This window comes from Chiloscyllium plagiosum, unplaced genomic scaffold, assembly GCF_037043375.1.
Source record: "Chiloscyllium plagiosum isolate Xiang-an unplaced genomic scaffold, Cpla_swu_hap1 HiC_scaffold_11, whole genome shotgun sequence".
In the NCBI taxonomy this organism is placed as follows: Eukaryota; Metazoa; Chordata; class Chondrichthyes; order Orectolobiformes; family Hemiscylliidae; genus Chiloscyllium; species Chiloscyllium plagiosum.
Genome location: NW_028270149.1, coordinates 65,025,409 through 65,040,752, shown reverse-complemented (window position 1 = coordinate 65,040,752; position 15,344 = coordinate 65,025,409). Strand labels below are relative to the sequence as shown.

Sequence of the window (15,344 nt, the reverse complement as noted above, 5' to 3'; positions counted from 1 at the left end):
GGCACAGAATGGCATGTTTTGAGTTAACAGTCAAATTGGACAAGTTCCTCAGTTAAACAGAGGAAGGGAAATCCGTCCTATTTCATCTGCCAACTGTAGTTTCACTAAAATTGGCAAGAGGCATGTTTTTCCATAAAACTTGATGCCAATAATGGATTTTAGCAGATATTCTTAGAGCAAGAGTCAAGATGACTGGAGTCATGACACCAACCAAATGATATTGCTTCAATTACTTAGCCTTTGGAGTGTTGTAAAGGATAATATCTAGAATTTTGCAATGGGAATAATTTGCCAAGTGCATGGCACCCTAGTGTATGGTTCAATCAAGGAGAAATGCATGGAAAAGACATTACAGATTGCAGGCTTTACACTAAATGAGAAATGAAAATTCTCTAGAAAGATGATTTGGATTTCTAGGATACAATCCAAAAACAAGGCATCATGCCTGCACCCAAGTGCACAAATGATGTTTGGTAATTTTTCGGCATCATAAATCAAGTGGAAAACTTTTATCCTCAACTTCGCCCATCTTTTACAGCCCATTAAAGAGCTGTGAAAAAAAGACAACAATTTTTGAAAAAGTCAAAGCGAAATTACCTTCTACTGATGTTGTAATATGTTATAATCCAATATTATTCACTATAGTAGCTGAGGAAGGATCATCCAACCGAATTGCAGCTATCATTGTTCAAGTGTAAACTGATGACATGGAAACTGGTATATTTTACATTGAGAGCTATAACAAAGATTGAAGAGATGTTCACAATTATAGAAACAGAAATATCAGCAATTATTTGAGGGTGTGAAGAGTTCACAGGTTACCTCATAAGACTGAAACTCCAGGTCAAGATTGACCATAAACTGTTGGTAAAATTATTGGGATGGAAAGAAATCTCAAAAATGCACCTACGCATTGAAAGGTTTAGACGTAGGCTGATGAGGTACAATTATGGAATAGTCCATGTTCCTAGAAAGGTAAACATAATGCCAGATACACTCTCAAGATAAACATTAGTTTGAACAGGAAAAAAATTGTACTGTTGTAAAAAATATTATAGCCTTTTTCTACAGCTTTAACTGAACAGCAAACATGGGTGTACTCAGACCAATTCAACAGTTCAAAACTCAAACAATTAGAGGACAAAGATCAGCTAACACTCTGCAAAGGTTGGAAAAATATAATCCAGAGATCCAAGTGCTGAAGAGGTACGATGTGCAGCAATAACACTTGGCAATAGTTCAAAATTTATTGGTGTGTGCCGCAGAATGGTTACAGCAAAGTTACTGTGCAGTGAAGTCATACCAAAACTCCGATGGGTATACTTACAAAGTGGCAAAATGTAGAATAAGAGCACAATAATCAGTGTGGTGATCGGACATTTTGAAAGACATAAAGATTTACATTTCATCATCATCGAATATCACTCAAAATGGATTGTAATAGCAAGACTTTATTCACTCTGATCAGAGCATTGAAAAAAGATCTTTCAGTTTCCAGAAGATTTGACATCAGACAATGGATCTCAATTTGTGAAGAAATATTTCAGGCAGTTCACTTTAGAGGCAGTGATCTACCAGGTGACAGATCCTTCTAACCCACCCTCGCTCGAATGCAGAGGCAAAAAAAGCAGTCAAGACTGTGAAGTCGCCGATGATTAAGAATCAGCTCTGCTCCAATGGACCACAAGAATGCAACGCAACATGAGAATAGTCACAGCATAAAGTAGCAGAGATGTTAAACTCTACAAACAGGGTGAAAAATCTGTAAATCTGAAAGTCAGAGCAAAAAGTCAAATTTAAAGGTTAGGAGGCCAGAGCTTTCAGACCAACTGATTAAACAAAATACTTTATTTTCAGAATAGCTGAAGGTACATTTGGAGAGAAAGAAAGGAATTAATGTAATCTAAACCAATGGCTTGGCAGTTATATCTCAGCTCCAAGATATCTCTGCAGGAGTTCCTGATGGTAGTGTTCTAGCCCAACTACCTTCAGTTGCTTCATCCTCCATCATAAGGTCAGAAAGGAGGATGTTTTCCTCCTTTTTGCACAATGATTCCTCAGATACTGAAGCAGTCCATGTCCAATTCGAAACTTGTGCAGAAATGATGTGTAATGAACATCATGGAAATTATAAAAGTGTAACTGATCACATGATGCTGACATTAGGAAGAAAACATTGCTCTGGATTGGGCATGTGATGGGACAGTTTTTAGACATGTTATGGATCAGACCAAGCTCCTTCACAATATATTAATGTAGTCTAGACCCCAATTGCTGTCCCCTCCACACTTCACATCATCTCTGATGAAGAGTCACCTGGACTTATTCTCTTTCCATGGATGCTGTCTGACCCATTGTGATCTCCAGCATTTGTTGTTTTCTGTACAGATTCCAGCATCTGCAATAATTTGTTCCTTTATTTTTAAAAAAATTGAACTTGATGTTGAGCCCTGAAGGCTGTAGAGTCTCCAAGCAGAAAATGAGATGCTGTTCTTTCAGCTTATGCTGAACCTCACTGGAACATTGCAGCAAGCCCGAGACAGAAATATTTCACTGCAAAGGAAGTTGGATAAAGTTGACTGAGAAAATAGATTCATGAATCATCAAAGGATAAGTAGCACAGCACAAGAAAGGTAAAGTGCACATCATGCTTTTGGTGCTTGGACGAGTCAGGTGATAGTTTATAGTAATCTTCTGTCCAAGTGGTTCAGATTCTGATGGTCTGCTGCACTTAGCAAACCAATGCTCTGAAGGAACGAATGAAACTTCAACCAGCAGTCAAGATTGTGGTGAAAATGGTTGCAATTAAGGACCCAACCCAGATGTTTCACCGCTGTGTGTCACAGTCATAATGAAGCATTCATGGCTGTAAATGTGCAGTGTGATTGGAGAGTATTTAATAACTGATTCATTGGCAAATTGAGGAAAATACACAAGAATAGGCAAAAATTGAAATTCAAACAATACACTGTTACAGCAGTAGCAGCTTAAATAAAATTTGAGTTCATTGTTCAAAATTTTAAAGAAATATTGAGAGCAACAATTATAATACAAGTAACCAATGAAAGGCAAGCATCTAGAATATGATAAAACAATGAACTGTGCATGCTGAAAATCATTGCTTTGCACTGCTTTTCACACCTATTCATGCATTGGTTCTCTAAGTTCCCTTAAAACCATAGCAGTTATTGAGGCTACCTCTCTGTAGTACATGAATGAATTGATGGGTATCTGCTTTGCTAATAGTACACTGTTCAAATATTTTCCTGGACAATTTCAGAAGCTATTCATTTACCCTCTAACAATGCATCACTTTTTCTTTTTGCTCTTCGGGCAATGTCCGCAACTTGTGGCACAAAATTTATTGATGTTAGACAGACAAGGGCATGTCTAGTTTTGCAGCCATTAGATTAATTTCTACGGTGATTTATCACCTAGTAGTTTTGGTCTTCTCAATATTTAATTGGAGATAATTTCTGCTCGACCAGTACTGGATGTCAGACAAGGAATGTGACAAATCAGATGCATAAATGAATAGTATTGCATTAATAAGTGTAAAATGCCCGTTAGTCACGATTTGGGCATCAAATGTAAGTATTCTGCACATGGCTGACTGCGCTGCTCGCTATTCATAAATAATTAACAACTGAATTATTACAGCTTAATTGTTCCTAAAAAGATCAAAGGAACGTGACTATCAGTTGAATGCTGCATTGGGTTTAATTTAATTCTAGTGACACTTATAGACATTTGATAAATTCATGAGAAAACATGAATAATTGCTGAAAAACAAATCTTGCCATGTTAATAAGTCTTATTAATTTGCAAAATGTATCCAGTTTATTGGCCTGATGTTTTAGTGCTTCAAATGATTCTAGATGCCATCCAACCTAATTTAATAAAATAAAAGCAGCTGGTTGTGCTGAAACAAAATGCATACACATATCTGCCCAGCTGTGCAAAATGTCATATTAAATTCATAGCCAGACAACTGAATTGTGAGAGAGAATTTTTGACAGATGCATGTTAATATCCCCTGACACTACATTCTGCAACCTTAGCTACAGGTGCCAGTCTTACCTATGTCTTACAAGCCATCTTTGCACATTGATTCCCTTTTAAATCAATTCCAATTCATGTATTTTTGACTGTTCACAAATTTTAATGACATTTCAATACTTGTCAGTTCATTTTTGAGGAGATTAAATGTGTTACTTTTGCAATTTGTTCAATCTTGGTTTCTTTCTTAATTAAGAGCTTGGTTGAAAATTACATTTTAATGTTGATCTCATTTGTTATGTTAAGGATTCAATAAAATTTACTTTGACTTCTGCAATGTAAGGATGGATGCAAGAACTCAGGAAGGCACTGGTTAGGGCAATGGATTCATTGACCAACCATGATTATCATAAAATCCAGATCTCTGTGTCGTAACCTTCTGTCAAAATTAACGTCAAGAATCAGATTACCATGCAGTACACAGATCATTAAAATAGCTTGAGAAAGAAAGGTCTGATCTGCACTGTTGGAAGTCACTTTGAAGGAAGATGCCTCAGAATTGATTAAAACGTGGCAATAATTTGATTAAAACTATGGAAAAGAGGCAAGCTCAGGAAAGAGAAGGCAACTGTAATTGAGGAATAATATCCTCAACTGCTTGAATCTGCACATCAGAGGGAAGGCAGGCAAAAGAAGTTTCATCAATCAAACTGCAGTCATAAGCAGAGTCTCATTGTCTTCTTATTGTGTAACAGAAGTTCCCTCAATTCCTATTTCTCTTCAATTACCATAGTGTAACAAAGACTTATTTTTCCTTGCGGTCAGCTGAATAAAATATGACAGTGTTGAATTTAATCCAGGTGATGGTGTCTTGCTGCCTCACTGGAGAGCTGATGAGAGCCCTTCTATTGCTATATTTGGGGACAATATTCTGTATCAAGTATTTATTGTTTAAATTTGGAACTATTGGTGTTGGACTGGGGTGTACAAAGGTGTAAATCATGCAACACTAGGTTATAGTCCAACGGATTTAGTTGGAAGCACTAGCTTCCGGAGTACTGCTCCTTCATCAGGTGGTTGTGGAGCAGTGTTCCAAAAGCTAGAGCTTCTAAATAAACCTGTTGGTCTATAACCTGATGTTGTGTGATTTTTAACTTTATTGTTTTATACTGTAATAGATAGAGCTCAACATTGTTGTTACTTTGGTTCTACCCATTATATCTTGTTATATGCATTCTTTGGTTGGAGATAAAGATTTACATCTCAGCATTCGGAGGGAGCAGATGTATCTGTAGCAGCTCCCCAATGTCCCAGTAATTGTGTCTGACTGAGGTTAGTTGCACTCTGTTGCTAACTTCTCGTCCAAGGTCAGTACTATTCTGGTGGTTATCCTCTACCACTAATTGTGAGATAGATAAACGAAAGGCATAGGAGGATTGGTAGCAGTAAACAACTTCCAAGCATTCTTGAACCAATACCACATACTGACAGAGGTAGTCCATACCAAAAGCTGCCAGGAGTGGTCATCTGAAAAAATAACACACAGATAAACCCTTCAGTGGTTACTGTTAGGCCTTGCCTGAGATTACGAGTAGTGAAATCTGGACTGGCCAAAAAAGCACTAGAGACTTGGTAAGTTGCAAATTGAGACTGATAGATTTACTAAGCTAAGGGATAAAAATGGAGTTAAAATGCAAATGATCTTATGATTCGATTAAATAGTGAAAAAGATCTCAAGGCCTTTAATGGCCTAATCTTGTTCCTCCATTGTTGTCTCAGGCCTTTAATCTGGCTGCAATCTTTAGAATCCTGTATGATATCTAATGTTTCTCTGAAAGGGCAGGTTGCCATTGAGGATCCATAGCGAATAATAATTAATTAGTAATGTAGTATTTTTGGGTCAAACATCACTTCAAGTATGATATGGTCTGAGTGCTTTCTTATATGTTAGCCTATGTAACATTATAACATAAAGATAATGTCCTTGTTGAGACAGACATCTTTAATTTTATTAACAACGGAGTGCTGAGTCAGCTTTTTGAGCTATAGACTAATAGGTTCCCGGATGTTGATTTATAGATTCATACAGCACAGAAAAGGCCCTTTGGCCCATCGAGTTGGCATAATTACCACTAAAAGTGCACTGATCCCAATTTTCTGTACTTGTCCCACATCCTCAAATGTTATGATATTTGAAGTTCCCATCCATTTTTTTTTAAAGGTCATAAGATTTCCAGCCTCCACCACCTTCCCCGTGCATTCCTGATTTCCACCACTCAATGAGTGAAAAAACTTTTCTTAAATCCCCCTTGAATCTCCTGCCCCTTACCCTAAAGCTGTGCCCTCTTATGATTGACCTCTCAACCAAAGGGATTAACTGCTCTCAATTCAACCTGTCCATATCCCTCATAATTGTATACACCTCAGTCATGCCCACATCCCCCTCCCCCCACCCCCCCACCCCCACTTCTCTGCTTTAAAGAAAACAATATACCGACCCAATATACCGACCGCTGCAACTGACAGCTGGAACTGACAACCGGAAGCGGCAGATTCAAACCACTACAAATGCCGGAGGAAAGATCACAGAAGCGCTTCACAGGAGGCTCCCTAGCACTGAGGATGTCACCTAGACAGGGACCGAAACGTCTGCAACACAAATTCCCAGCTCGGAAAACAGAACCACAACAACGAGCACCCGAGCTACAAATCTTCTCACAAACTTTGAACTGAAAGCACTGTTCAGTAAAAGATAAGTCCCTTAAGCTTATGTGTTACATGTCTTGATCCTGTAAATGAATTGCAACTCCCATAGTGTATTAAAATCAATGTAACCAGAATACAGATAATCAGAGGAAGCTTTTATAATGTTCAGGTAACATGAGATGAAAACTTATTTTCTTTTCAAGTAATAAATGCTCCCATGTTGAATAAACTGCAGTAATATTCAATGTATTCAAGAAGGTATCTTTCTTTCCAGACAGTATTCCAGTTATTCTTTTCTTTAACATATTTCTTCACCTTTCTCTATTTCTCAAGTAAGTCAATGTGGTGTTGTAATAAATTACAGTTCCAGAGCAGTTTCCATGGAGTTATAGATGGAGGTTCATGAGAATATGATATTTAACCATACTTGCTGAAGTCATGAACATGGATATTTAAAATTGTGGAAGTTATTTAGCCATCCTGGAAGTGATGTGGGCTGACACATTCCTGTTTTCACTTGCTCTCACGAATAAGTGGCAAGAGGACCTGCTCAAAGTCCATGAGGTTCCTTCTAACAAATGCAGGAGAGATCCTAGAGGTATCATCAGAACATACTGCCATTTTCACAGTGCACCTTGATCTTTCCACTCATTCCAGTGATGAAGAGTAGCAGGGCCAAGAAGAGCCCAAGTGATATCAAGAAACATATCGAGTTAGATCCCATCTACTACCCCCTGAGAAAAGGAACAGAAAGTGATTTCACCACAGGAAATAACATCACCACAGGAAATGATATCACCAACCCAAAGAAACCCAAACTTATAAATAGAAAGCACGAATTTTCAGCATTGCTTCACCTGAGGCCCACTGAAGATGTTACTTAGTAGGGTAACAAAACTTCTGGAAATGAACCTTTCAGCTCAGCGAGCAAACCTACATCCAAAATCTGAACTTGAGCTACAAATCTTTTCAAAACTCGCTAAGTCTTGTGTTTTCTTATCTGAGGGAGATTACTTGTCAGAGAATAATTAAATTGTATACACAGTTCAGTGTACTCTAATAAACCCTGTTAGTCTTAAATTGCTACTTAGAGTCCTGGAGTCAGAGAGATGTACAGCACAAAACAAATCTTTTCGTCCAACTCGTCCATGCCAACCAGAAATCCCAACTAGTACCACTTGCCAGCACCCAGCCCATATCCTTCCAAACCCTTCCTAAATTACACTCATCCAGATGCCTTTTAAATGTTGCAATTGTACTAGCCTCCACACCACTTCCTCTGGCGGCTCATTCCATACACATCCCACCCTCTGTGTGAAAACATTGCCCCTTAGGTCTCTTTTATATCTTTTGCCTCTCACCCTAAACCTATGCCCTCTAGTTCTGGACTTTCCCACCCCAGGGAAAAGACCTTGTCTATTTACCCTATCCATGCCCTTCATGATTTTATAAACCTCTATAAGCTCATCCCTCAGCCTCTGATGCTCCAGGGAAAATAGCTGGCTGGTGTTCAGCCTCTCTGTCACTCAAACCCTCTGCCCCGGCAACGTCCTTGTAAATCTTTTCTGAATCATTTCAAGTTTCACAACATCCTTTTGATAGGAAGGAGACCATAATTGTATGTAATACTCCAAAAGTGGCCTAACCAATGTCCCGTACAGCCACAACATGACCTCCCAACTCCTGTACTCAATACTCTGACCAATAAAGGAAATCATACCAAAAGCCTTCTTCACTATCTACCTGCAACTCTACCCCATGTATTTGTTTTTAGTCTGACACAGTTACTTATACTGTGCTCACAACTGGCCATTTACATTTTTGCAAAGTCGTGTGCATTTATTGTCTCTCAAACTTTGAAGTGTAAACAAATATAGTCAACCTATTCTGCTACTTTTTAAATTCTCTGTATAATTTCAGTTCTCTTGTGTGATTAGGAAGTTTAGTGGCAGTTGGAAGCAAATGAGCAATGTTTTATGTACTATTTGAATACAAGTACTTGAAACTAAACAGAACAGACAGCAGGACTATGAGTGTATTAGCCCTGCTTTTAAATAAACACTTGATATTGCACTACTTGCAAAACCAAGCATGACTTACAGACACAATAACTGATCCATTATTAAATGAGCAACTTGGTTAGAAAAAGAGTATGACTTGCTTTATTTTCTAAGGACGGCCTCTTGCCATGTATAGGTAACATAACTGAAGAGTCACTTTCATATCTTCTTTGTTGTAATGGCAGGATCCTGAGGTGCTTGTCGGCCAATTTGCACACCTTTTACTTGTTGGAAATTTGCTGTTGGAGATAGGTAGGCAAACTAGCACAGTGCTGCAAAGATCATAGCCTACAGTATGGAAGCAGGCCATTCGGCCCATCAAATGCATGTGAACCCTCCGAAGAACATCCCACCCAGAACACCTCCTACCTCTGTAACCCTGCATTCCCAATGGCTAACCCACCTAGTCTGCACATCCCTGGAACATTGTGGTCAATTTAGCATGGCTAATCCACCTACCTACATGTCTTTGGACTGTGAGGGGAAACTTGAGCACCCGACGGAAACCTACACAGACACGGGGAGAATGTGCAAACTCCACACAGACAGTCCCCCGAGGCTGGAATCGATCCTGGGTTCCTGGAACTGTGAAGCAGCAGTGTTAACCACTGAGCCACCATATCACCTGACCATTCAAGGGCAAAATTATGAGTGAAGAGTAAAATTGTCTGTCACTTATTTACTAGCTAGAACAACACAAGGTGACCTAGCCATTCAAATTTCATGTTTGACAATTTTCTTTAGGAATCACGTGGAAGTCAAATAAGCTAGGTAGAGAAGTGTAATTTTTCATTAATAATAAACACAATTGTGAACAAACGTTGGTCTTTTTATTGGTAAGGCATTTAATTGGATACAGTAAATGAAGTAGGGTTGCAGTAAACCAGGTTGAGGTAAAGTAAACCAGGACAAAGGACAGTGAAATAGGTGGACACAGAACAAAGCAGAAGGTGATACAGTGAAATAATGTGAATCTGACATCACATCTAATCAAACTGCATTTATATTGTATACTTTGTTTTGCTATGTACTTAAACCTTTGTCAAGTTATGACCAAGGGTGGAAGAATTCACTGTCACTCTCGTCCCAGTATTCCATGGGTCACAGTATAAAAAGACAACTTTCCAGTTACTAAGATGTTTAATTAAATACCTTTATCTATATTAGATTTTTAACCACAAAATCTTTCTATCAAAGATTTCTTAACAAACCCATAATCGTGTTTATTAGTAAACAAAACTTGTTCAATAAAAATTCAACACACACTTTTATCTTACTGACTGTGTAAATTACATTTGTCAGAATGTTCCCAAATAGATAAGCACCATCTTCAGAAAAATAGGGAAAAACAAAACAACCAGTTTTATCTGCAGAGATGAACTTTCTGAAAAAAAGACATTTTGGCTAGTGGGTTATATTTGAAAGCACAAGGATAAAGCTTAAGATGTTCTGGAGTGAGTTGCTCTGGTGTTCTGGCATCTGTGGTGAAGTCAGTAATCATGGTCTGTTGTCTCTGAAATCCTGCAGGCAGAGCTTGCTTAAGAAATATAATTCAGTGATATTCTTTCAAAAGAATACGTATGTTTCACTATGAACTTACTAAAAGGGGTTTCTTTTCAGAAATTAAAGCAATCATCTGATTAATCTTAGCAGACATTCCTCCAACTCAGGCAGAGAAATCCGAACGTCTCCAAGCTAGTCACTCTTCAAAACCCTGTAGGAATCTACAATAAAGCAAACAGTTGTGGAGCTTTCTTGAAAGAAAATCATTAATGTACGCAGTGAACTTTCAATTGCCTCTTTTAAAAAATTCGCTCCAGGTATGTCTACAAAACTTGAGGGAAAAAAGACATCTGTTTTGGTTTGTTTTTTGCCAACAGTGACAATGCAAAATGCATTGCATAACTGCATGGCAATTCTGGAGTACTTGATATTGGTGCTGTTCATTGACATAAATCTTTTTTTAAACTTCATGAATAAAAATAAGAAAAGGAAAATTTAGCTAACCTTGAGATTTCACTATAATGGCTTCTGTGTTAATTATTAGACATTCATCATACAAGGGATATTTTCTCTGATTGCATTTGTCATCTATTAACTGTACGTAAGGTACCAGCAAATTATATCCTCAACCATACCTACATCATAATCCTGGTGGTTTGTGTGTTTTCTCTTTCATTTTCAGTGATCACACCTCATTGAAGTGCAATTGAGCAACTCCCCGCATTTCAACCAATGGATATGATTCTGTTTGTCATAAACTGCTTCCACAGCAATTAGATTATATTAGATCCATTAGCTGTCATGATGCTGAATATCTCCTGATTTCAAACCATAAGACATAGGAGCAGAAATTAGGTCATTCAGCCCATCAAGTCTGCTCCACCATTCAATCATGACTGATAAGGTTTTCAACTAGGCAGAAGTGGGTATTGCAGATGTTGGAGTTTAGAGTCAAGAATAGAGTGGTGCTGGAAAGGCACAGCAGGTCAGACAGCATCCGAGGAGCAGGAAAATTGAAAGTGTTTCCTGAAGGGCTTTTGCCTGAAACGTCGATTTTCCTGCTCCTCAGAAGCTTCCTGATCTGCTGTGCCTTTCTAGCACCACTCTATTCTTGACTGATAAGGTTTTCAACCCCACTCTACTCCTTTCTCCCCGTACCTCATGATCCCCTTGACAATCAAGAACCTATCTATTTCCATTTTAAATATACTCAATGACCTGGCCTCCACAGTTTATTTAACACCTAAAAAAAAATTACTAGCTATCCAATATGCTTCACAGAACCTGTACCACCAAGGGATCATTCAACATGTGCTAGTATTTCACTGGTTTATGACTAAAGAAATACTGTAAGAAGTCTAACTCCATTTCCTACTACCTTGAACTACTGCTGGAAAATGCAGGATGCAATACAATATCTGATATGGAATCAACAATGCATACCTCTGAGAATTGACCGTTCAATATGCTCAATATGTTCCTTCATCTAACTATTATCTAGAAGAATTTGAGGTATAAATGGAAACATTTCTTATTTCATTGATCTGCACTCTCTCTGAGCAGCATAGCTCTTTTGTGACTTTTTAAAAACATTTTTTGTCCTGAGACGTTATTGGCTCTTACAAGGTTATTGGTTCTGCATCATTGTCATTTCTGACAAATTCCACTTTGTTTTACATATCAGACTCTTAAAACCATACAAATGCCACATGTTTCATTTACCAGATAAAATCAATGACAAATCTTGATATATTTCAATGATAGCATTCATTTTACAGAAATATTGTTCAGTTGGGAAATGAAAAAACTGAGATATAATCAGGAGCTATATACATTGATTGTATTATTATTTGTCTTGAGGTCTTTGTGAAGTGTTGATGTGCATATGATAGATGTTTGTAAGGGGGAGCCTCACCAAAATAAGCTCAGTTCGAAAATTAATGCCAGTGTGAGAATAGGAGATAAACAATCAGTAAGTAATTAGAACAACTATCTCGAATGAAGCATTAGAGAAGATTGATCAAGGCAGTAGACATTGTAAAGATGTGCTTTTAGTATGCATTTAGCAAAGTGCCACAGAGAAGCTGTATCAAGAAGGTGGAAGTAAATTAAATGGACATTAGTACCAATGGTATGGAATTGACAGAAAACTGAGGGTCATGTTGGATTGATCTTTTCTTTCTGAGCTAAAGCATGATTTGCAGTGCTGTTCACCTTGGATTTAAATTTCATAACCATTGCATATTCAATTTTTATAAATGACCTCTTCTCGGGTGTAACAAGATTAAAAATTGCAAATAATATGAAACTTGGTGGTTTTTAATATGTGGTGTTGAGGGTATACTTCATGATGACAGACATGATGGTGAAATCGAGAAATTCTAAGAATGGCAGATGGGGTTTAATTGAGTAATGTGTGAAGGGTTCTATTTTGGAATAATATTAGGAAAGACAGCACGCACTAAATAGGATTATATAAAAAAATGATGAGAAACAGAAAAAGCTGAGACATCATTCAAGATAACAGGGGAAAAAAAACCTCATGGGCGGCACAGTGGTTAGCACTGCTGCCTCACAGCACCAGAGACCCAGGTTCAATTCCCGCCTCAGGCAACTGTCTGTGTGGAGTTTGCACATTCTCCCCATGTCGGCGTGGGTTTCCTCCGGGTGTTCCAGTTTCCTCCCACAGTCCAAAAATGTGCAGATTAGGTGAATTGGCCATGCTCAATTGCCCGTAGTGTTAGGTGAAGGGTAAATGTAGGGGAATGGGTTTGGGTGGGTTGCTCTTCGGCGGGTCAGTGTGGACTCGTTGGGCTGAAGGGTCTGTTTCCACACTGTAAGTAATCTAATCTAATCTAAAAAGTGCATGAGTTAATTGCATTTTATAAATAGAGTTTAAAGGGAAGTAGATTATATGATAACTTGAGAAATCACTGTATTTGTCTTAACTGGAGAAATGTGGAAAATTCTGACTCTGCACTTAAAGTTGTAAAAGTTTTTGATTTTGTGCAGAGAAAGCTCATTGGGAGGTACCAGAGATAATTGGAGTTCAGTCATAAGAGGGGGTCGGTAAAGTTGTGAGTCTTCACCTTATATTTGAGGCAGTTAAATGGTTATTGAATAGATGTGTACAAACTTTGTGAGGTTTTGTTAGAATAGATAGGAGAAAAAATCTCTGTCAAATATGGGTTAATAACAAATGGTCGTAGGTTTGAAATAATTGACAAAGTGGTGATCGGCAAAGAGGTGAAATTTATTTCAAAGGTGATAGGATGTAAAACCTGAAAAGGTGGTGGATGCTGATTCCATAGTTAATTTTAGAAGGCGTTGAACAGGTGCCTGATAATGAGGCAGCTTATTATGTTAAAGATAGAAAATATAGTTGTGATAGTAGGCTCTTCAAACAGCCAGCATGGGCATAATGTGTCAAGAGATCTTGTGATGCACTTTATTTCAATAATTCTATGAATAGAAGGCACTCCCTTCTAAACCCAAGACTGAGAAAGTGAGTGACAATTATGTTGCATCACTTACATGGAAGCTTGTCTATATTTATTATTATGGACCAATATGAATCTTGATAAATTGCTGAATGACTGTGCAAACAACATAAATTCTAATGCTGTCTGAGTGTGATAAAGTTGAAGCCTTGAGGTATATACGATTTTTTGAAAGGACAGGCAAGACGTAGCTTTGTTAATATGCAATTGAATAAGCATGATGGCAAAAAAGTAGCCTTGGTTCAGACAATGTAAAGTCTATATGGGTGAAGATAAGAAATAACAAGGGGAAGAAGAAACTGGTGAAAGTCACAGGCTTCTTAGCAGCATAGAGTCCTAGAGTCATGGAAGCAGGCCTTTCAGCCCAAATTGGTCCATGCTGACCATGGTGTCAACCCTTCTAGTTCCAATTGCCCACATTTGGTCCATATCCCTCTAAACCCTTCCCATCCATGTACCTCTCCAAATGTTTTTTTCAATGTTGCTATTGTATCTGCCTCAATCACTTTCTCTGGCAGCCTATTCCATATACACACCTCTCTTTGCTTGAAGAAGTTGCTTCTCAGATCTCCTTAAATCATTCCCCTCTTATCTTAAATCTAATTTTAAATTCCCCATCCTTGGGAAAAAAAAAGACTATATGCATTCATCCTATCTATGCCTCTAATGATTTTGTACACCTCAATAAGGTCACTCTTCATTCTCCTATGTTCCAAAAAACATAAAATCCAATCTCGGCCAACCTCTCCCTATAACTCAGGCTTACTAGTCATGGTAACATTGTCATAAATTGGAAACAGTGCAAAAAAGATTTAACTATGTTTTTCCTATAACAAGATGACTAAGACTGTGTACACAATACTCCAAGTGTGGCCTCACCAATGACCTATACAACTGTAACATAACATCCCAACTCCTGTACTTAGCACCTTGACCAATGAAGGCCAGCATGCTGAATGCTTTCTTCACCACCCTGTCTACCTGTGACACCACTTGGAACAAACTATGTACTTGCACTCCTCGGTCTGTCTGTTCCACAACATTCCTCAGGACCTTACTATTTACTGTATAAGTCTTGCCTTGGTTTCACTTTTCAAAGTGTAACATCTCACACTTATCTGTATTGAACTCCATTTGCCAACCATCAGCTCACTTGTCCATCTGATCAAGATCCTTGTGTAATTTTTGATAAGCTTCTTCGCTATCAAAGATATCTCCTAATTTTGTATCATTTGCAAACTTACTAATCATGCCTGATACATTTGCATCCAGATCATTTATGTAAATAACAAATAACAAAGGTCCCAGCACTGACCCCTGTGACACACCACTCGTCACAGATCTCCGGTCCAAAAAAACAACCTTGAGCCATTACCCTCTACTTCCTGCCATCGATCCAGTTTTGAATCCAATTAGCTAGCTCTTCCTGGATCCCATGTGCCCTAACCATCATGGAGGAGAAAATGAGGACTGCAGCCCCTCAGTTGCTGCTTGACTTGCTGTGCTTTTCCAGCACCACAGTCTTCAGTCCTAACCTTTATGACTAGCCGGCCATGCAGAATCTTGTCAAAGGCTT

The 15,344-nt window shown here is 38.2% G+C and overlaps 1 long non-coding RNA gene across 1 annotated transcript in view; it reads right to left on the bottom strand.

Annotated features, from left to right (window-relative positions):
* Nucleotides 1-9,335, bottom strand: part of LOC148148815 (uncharacterized) — a 114,714-nt gene extending 105,379 nt beyond the window's left edge. The window contains exon 1 of the long non-coding RNA XR_015758586.1: nt 9,225-9,335. This is a non-coding gene — a long non-coding RNA (uncharacterized LOC148148815). The remainder of the gene's footprint in view (nt 1-9,224) is intronic.
* Between the last annotated feature and the right edge of the window lie 6,009 nt (nt 9,336-15,344).